Source organism: Pteropus alecto, unplaced genomic scaffold (genome assembly GCF_000325575.1).
Source record: "Pteropus alecto unplaced genomic scaffold, ASM32557v1 scaffold76, whole genome shotgun sequence".
Lineage (NCBI taxonomy): Eukaryota > Metazoa > Chordata > Mammalia > Chiroptera > Pteropodidae > Pteropus > Pteropus alecto.
Genome location: NW_006443138.1, coordinates 22282459 through 22289998, shown reverse-complemented (window position 1 = coordinate 22289998; position 7540 = coordinate 22282459). Strand labels below are relative to the sequence as shown.

Genomic DNA, 7540 nt, shown 5'->3' with positions numbered 1-7540 from the left:
ACTAATGGTGTTTATCTGCACAGAGATTGCTTCAGCAGTAGTACTTTATATACAATTTAGGGGGCATTAAAATTTAACTTAAGATAATTTATTACCAATTTATTTTATATTGGAAGTTTCAGAATAATAACTCAAATATTTCAGAAATCTCTGTTTTTACTTACACTGTTTGCCTCCACCACGAAATGAACAGCTCAGATATAGTAACCTACTGAAAATAATTAACTAACTCCTACCTCCAACTTTGCTTCTGAATATTCAACCACACAGCTGTGGGAGTGAAGTGAGAGGCAGAAAGCCTGACAGCAAAGAAAATCTCTTTCAGGGACTTTGGGGGTTGGGAGATGTGTTTCCCAGAGTGTTAGACACACTTCTTCAGTCCTAATTGAGAACGCCATTATCAGCATCCTGTAATTGCAAATGCTAAATTTAAATATTAATTTAAATTAAACAGGAATGAACAAAGAAAAACTCAAAAACACTCTAATAGAAAAAACTTCAATTTTCTAGATTATCTACATCAATTTATATGGATAGTTATCTAGGTCTATATCTGGATATTGCATTTTCAACATGAAGTAATAGAATAAATATGAACATTAGAATCAGAAAGCTCACAGTCAAATCTAGACCCTAGCCCTTCATATGACATTGGATGAACCACTTACACACTCTAAGCCTTGTGTCTTCATCTAAAAAATGAGGAATAATAATACCTAAGTAATAGAGAATCTAAATTCCCAGCAGTTTGTAAACTTCATGAGAGCAGAGAATCTGAGGTTTTTGTGTTTGTCCCAATTGCTATATCTTTAGTACCTAAGTCATTGCCTGGCACTCAAATATTTGTTGAATTAATGGATGAATAAATGACAATAAAAGAGATGCCACATGTGAAATGTCTATCCCCTAGTTAATTAATAAATCTTTGTTCCTTCGTTAACCTCTACCTGACTCTGTCTTCATGCCCACATTAATTCAAGTGTTTAAGGCTGAATTATTTTGACTCAATTTGTATAATAGGTTCATGTTCATATAGTCCTACACGTTTATACTAAGATTCATCTTTGAGTCCTTCCTTTCTCTTGTTCTCTTTATCAAATTCATTAGCAAGTACTATTAATTCAATCTACGAAATATATCTCAGTTCATTCATGTCTGTCCACCTCCACTGCCAATATCCTGTGTAAGACATAATCCTCTAAATGGACTGTTGCAAAAACCTCCTAACTGATCTCTCCCATTCCATTGTGCTCTTACAATTCATAGCTGGATCTCCAGTCTCATCTCATCCAATTTCTTCTGTCTTGCCCATGCTCCAACTATCCACACTTCCTTTCCGTTCCTCACATATCAAGTTCTTTCTCTTCTTAAACCTTCATATTTGTTATTCACTCTGCCTAGGAATGCTTTCACCCTGGCTCTTGTGTGGATGGTTCCTGCACACACATGAGATGTCTACTCAAACACACCTCTTCAAAATGGCTTTCCCTTTTTACCAAATTTTCTCTACCATGTTTCTTTGTATTTCTTAACTATTTGTTCACTTATTTAACATAGGCTAAGATCTGGCTCCACCATTTACTGGCTATGAAAACTTAGGCAAGGCATTTAACCACTCTTACCCTTAGTATCTTCACATGTAAGATAAGGATATAATACCAACCTCACAGGGTTGTGAAGCATAAGTGAGATATTATGTTGAAAAAGTTCTGTTACCTAGAACATGTACTTGCTCACTTAATATTAGTTATTTTTGTTATTGCATTCACCTGCAAAAACGCAGGTTCCCTGAGGGCAGGGACTACATCTGTTTTTTTTTCATCACTGTATTGCTAGTTTCTGGAACTATACTGGCATTAAGTCATCAATAAATATTTGCTAAATGAATGAATTCTACCTAAATAGGCCACATGCATTTAAACTGAAGAACTACTTGTAAATTCACATGCATGGTTAAATATACATAGGTTAACTTGCTGTAACACTTTGCGAGGTAAGGAAGAAAAAGGAAGTTACTACCTGAGCACTTCTCACCATCTCTATCATCACTACTCTGGCCAAATCGCTGGGATTACTCTAGTAGGCTCCTAATTGGACTCTTTTCTTCTACTCTCACCTCCTTACAATCTAGTATCTACACAGAAGTCAGAGTGATTTTATTAGTACATCAGATCATGTGATTTTTGTGCTTAAAACCCTCCAGTAGTCTCCTATCACACTTGGAATGTACCCTAAACTCCTTGCCATAGCCTAAGGCTTACATGATCTATCTGCTGCCTTATTCTTTAAACTCATCTTCTATACTCTGTTCTCTGATGCCACTTACATATCTGGCCTCTTCCGCACCAGCCCCACACATGCTGTCCAGTCAGGAAAGAAGTAGAATTGTCAAATCATGTTATAAATAAATATAAAATTGGAATGATCAAGGAGAATAAACAATAAGAAACAGAGGTAAGAAAACAAACAAAATGAATGAAACTAAAAAACAAAAAAGTAGTAGAGAGAAAATAGGACAAGACTAACAAAGGGGATCCAACATTTGCATAGACATAGTACCTCAAAAGAAAAATGAAAATTTTAACAAAAAAATATTTAAAGGCATAATTTAAGAAAAAAATTAAAATAGATTTGAATCTGTATATTGCAAGGGCACACTGTGCTGTGACAGAAAAGAAATTGACCCACAATGGTCAATAACTAGTCTTATATTAATAAAATTATTAAATGTTTGAAATAAAGAATCATTGAACAGCCAGCCAAAAAATATTAATTACTTATAAAGGAAAGAAATCATACTGGAACTGGAACCATATTTCTTCACAGCAATTATAAATACCAGAAGCAATGTAACAATGCCTGCAAAATACTCCACAAAGAAGGGATAAATTGAGAATTCTATATCCAGCCAAATTGTCCCTCAAGATTAAAAATTACAGATGTTTTAAACATACAAGAATTCATGGAATATTGTTCTCATGGACACTTCTCGGGGAGACTACTTGAGGAAAATTTTCTGTAAACCAAAATATAACTGGGGAAACTACAGCAAAAGGACTGGTAGTGACCACTGAATATATATTTAACTGTATAATTAAGACTAACATAAATTGCAGTTTATTGTGCAGGACATAATGTAAATTGTGTATGCCTGACAGTAAAATAAAAACTCAACTTTAGAAAAAAAAAATGGGAGGGAAAAGAAAAAGAATGGGAGTGAAATAGCAAGCTCTTCCATCTGCAATAGTCAAGTCAAATGATATAATTTAAAACTGACTTCCAAGGATATATAACTCTACAAAAAAGTGAATTAAGAAAGGTAATTGACTAAAACTGGAGAATGAAAGGAAGAGTTGAGGAAGGAATAATAAGCCAACTACCTTTATCATTGTTCAGAAAAGCAATTAGTAGTTTGTTTAAAGAAGGTTAGAACTAATGGCATTATATAAAATATAATTATGAAAATATTAAAATAGAAATATACACCTCCCTAAATCCTAGCAAAACTTCACACTGACAACAATAAACAAAGCAAACAGACCATGAGGTAATAGACTTATAAAAAAGTTATAAAAGAGAAACATCTTTTTTCTGTGGGAGCCACCAGGTTTAGAGGAGCATGGTTATCTCTTCTCACCATGGCGTGTGCTCATCCACTGATATCGGTGTACTCTGAAAAGGGGGAATCAACTGGCAAAAATGTTGTTTTACTGGCTGTGTTCAAGGCACCCATTCAACCAGATACTGGGAACTTTGTTCACACCAACTTGCGCAAAAACAATAGACAGCCCTATGCTATCAGTGAATTAGCAGGTCATCGAACCAGGGCTGAATTATGGGGTACTGGCAGATCTATGGCTAGAATTCCCAGAGTTCAAGGTGATGAGACTCATCATTCCACCCAGGATGCTTTTGACAGTATGTGCCATTGGGGCTGCATGTTTGCACCAACCAAAACCTGGTGTCACTGGCACCGCAGAGTAAACACAACACAGAAGTGATATACTATCCGCTCTGTCCTTGCTGCCTTGGCCTTTCCAGTGCTGGATATGTCTAAAGGTCATCATATTGAGGAAGTTCCTGAACTTCCTTTTGGTGGTTGAAGATAAAGTTGAAGGCTACAAGAAGACCAAGGAGGCTATTTTGCTTCTTAAGAAACTTAAGGCCTGGAATGATATCAAAAAGGCCATGCCTCTCAGCGAATGAGAGTTGGCAAGGGGAAAATGAGAAACCGTCATCGTATTTAGTTCGGGGGACCTTGCATTACCTGTAATGAGGACCACGGCATCATCAAAGCCTTCAGAAACATTCCTAGAATTACCCTGCTTAATGTAAGCAAACTGAACATTTTTGAAACTTGCTCCTGGTGGGCACGTGGGTCATTTCTACATTTGGACTGAAAGTGTTTTCTGCAACTTACACGAGCCGTATGGCACTTGGCGTAAAGCTGCCTCCCTCAAGAGTAACTACAACTCTCCCATGCACAAGATGCTCAATACAGATCTTTGCAAAATCTTGAAAAGCCCAGAGATCCAGAGAGCCCTCCGAGCACCACGCAGAGTCCTAAAAAAGAATCCACTGAAAAAACTGAGAATCATGTTGAAGCTAAACCCATATGCAAAGACCATGTGCTGGAACACCATTCTTCGCCAGGACAAGAACCATAAGCTCTCGGTAGATAAAGCAGCAGCAGCGCTAGAGTCCATATCAGATGAGAAGGGGGGTCCATGCAAGAAGCCTGTAGTAGAAAAGAAAGGAAAGAAGGCTGCTGGCATTATGAAGCAGAAGAAGCCTTTGGCAGGAAAAGAAGCTGCCACTACCAGGAAACCAGCAGCTGAGAAGAAGCCCACAGAAAAGAAACCCACCACAGAAGAAAAGAAGCCCGTGGCATAAACTGAAATTAATTTATTCCATCAAATCACTTTATAGAGGGAAATGAGAGAGAAACAATATAAAATAATAACAAAACTTGGACCAACCAAACATTTGTCATATTAATAATGTAAATTGCCTTGATCATCTTGGTAAAGGAAATTTTTTTACAAGTTTAGTCACAAAGCAAAATCCTATTCCATGCCAAATACAAGGAAAAAACTAAGATAAAGCCTTGAAATAAAAGGGTGATTAAAGATCTACCAAACATAAATAAATAACATAAAGCAGAAGTCATAATCTTAATATCAGATGAGAGGACAATGTTAAATAAGACAAAGAAGAAAACTTAATACTAAACTATGCGATTGCCAATAAAGATACCACAAGTATAGCTATACACAAAACAACACAACATTAACATGGAACAAAAATTACAGGATATATAAAGAGAAACACAAATACACTAATCATGGGAGACTTAAATTCACCTCTCCAGTGCATCATCAATCAGATGGACAAAAAATAAATAAGGATAGAATGACCTAAATGTCATAACTGATATAATACAAATAATTGATATATTATAAAATTTGTAACCTGAAAATAGAGAATACACCTTTTCAATGAATGGCCAATAGAAAACTTTAATAAAATCTAAAAAATAAAATCATACAGATAACATTCTTTGATCACACAAACTAGAGACTAATCACACTTTGAATAATGATGCATATATTCTAAATAATATATTAGCAAAAAGAATCCAGAAATTTTATTTAAAAAATAAACATCATTACCAAATGAGATCGTAATTGTTCAATACTAGAAACTGTTGCTGCAGTTAGAAGATTTAATGGAAGGGTCCATATATAACAGCAATGGAAAAGATAAAATACATAAACATAATGTTTTCAAGAAAAGTGTGAGATCTGTTAAAGATAAAACTTAAAATAATATTGAAGGCCATAAAATGGCTTTTCTACAAATAGAAAGACCATGCTATTGGGAAGGAAGACTGGAAGACACAGCATCATGAATGTGTCAATTCTCGCTAAAATAATTTGTCAATTTAACATGATCTCAATGAAAACCCAGTAGTTTTAAGCGACATTGCCTAATGCTAAACTTAATAAGAAAAATAAATGTAAAAGACGATCATCCCTAAAAGACATTAAAACATTTTAATTAAGAGCATCGTACTGGTCCATTAGCAAAATAGAAATCCCAGAAGTAAGTATATCAGATACACACAGGAATTGAGTGTTTAAAAAAGATGCCATCTCAAACCATTGGGGGAAAAGGAACTGGTCCACAAATGGCTCAGCAATAAGTAAAGTAATATCCATACCTTATATTCCAAGATAAATTTCAAATACACCAAAAATTTTAATTTTTAAAATGCAACTATAAAACAATAAGAGGAAAACTTGGAAAAATTACTTTACAAATTTGAAGTTAGAAAGGTCTGTCTAAACTTTTATTACTCAAAATCCTCAAGTCATAAATTAGTTTATTTGTAAATGTGGTTACATATATATATATTTTTTTAATTCACAGAAAGAAACATCATGAACAAAGTTTTAAAAAGACAAACTGTGGGAAATATTTAAAACCCATATCACAGATATAGGATAGATTCCCTATATAGATCGATAAAACCTATACCCATTCAAAATGTAGAGAAAGAAATGAAATTTGTTCTTAAACAAGTGTTGAAATAATCAACTTCACACATAAAAAATAGAAATGTGAATTAAAAGCACACAGAATACCATCTTCTACCTCTCGATTTGCAAAAATCTATAGTTAACTAACACATTCCATTGATAGGACTCTGACGGGGGAAAAAAGTATTCTCACGCATTGCTGATGGGAATATAAGTTGGGCAATGTGCTAATATTTATACAAATTACAAATATATATGACTTTCAGCCTAGAAATTTCACTTCTAGGAAACCCCAGATATCTACCAGTGATGTGTGGAATGCTGCATGTACAAATTACTAATCAAAACAAAAAAATTGGAAATATACTAATGCCCATCAATATGTAACTAGCTAAATCAGTCATAGTATATCCATATAATGGAATTATAGGTAGTTATTAAAAACTAAAGGCAGAACTTCTCTGTGTACTAATATCAAGTGGTATCAAGGTATATTAAGTGAAAATAGTGTAATTAAGTGAAAGTAGAGTAGTGTTTATTAAATGAAAAAAGAACAATGTATATAGTATGTTTTCTTTTGAGTAAAAAGGAGGAAAATAATATACCTATATTTTCCTGTATATTCATAAAAAAAAATTCTAGACAAATACTCCAGGAACAATAATAGCTGTTATCCCAGAGGGTTAGACCTAGGGCCAAAATGAGAACATGAACAACATGGAAATAAAAGACACTTTTCAGGTATAATATTTTATGTTTTTTTGAACTACAAGAATGCCTTATCTATTCGACATTAAATTTTAAATACTTAAATGAAAAAATAATTTGTTATGAAGCTAATACTGATTTGTGGGTTTTTTGCCATTTTTATGAATTTTATGCATTATTTAATGTACTTAATAAAATTTTGAAGGTATTAGTTGAGTCTTCATCTCACTATACACTATTTCCTTTTCAATAAAAGTTTAGCATTTCCATAATTCTCAATTTTCAGCAGG

The 7540-nt window shown here is 33.9% G+C and overlaps 1 pseudogene; it reads left to right on the top strand.

Moving 5' to 3' along the window:
* The first annotated feature begins 3605 nt into the window (after positions 1-3605).
* Positions 3606-4893, top strand: LOC102885626 (annotated as a pseudogene).
* The last annotated feature ends 2647 nt before the right edge of the window (positions 4894-7540 follow it).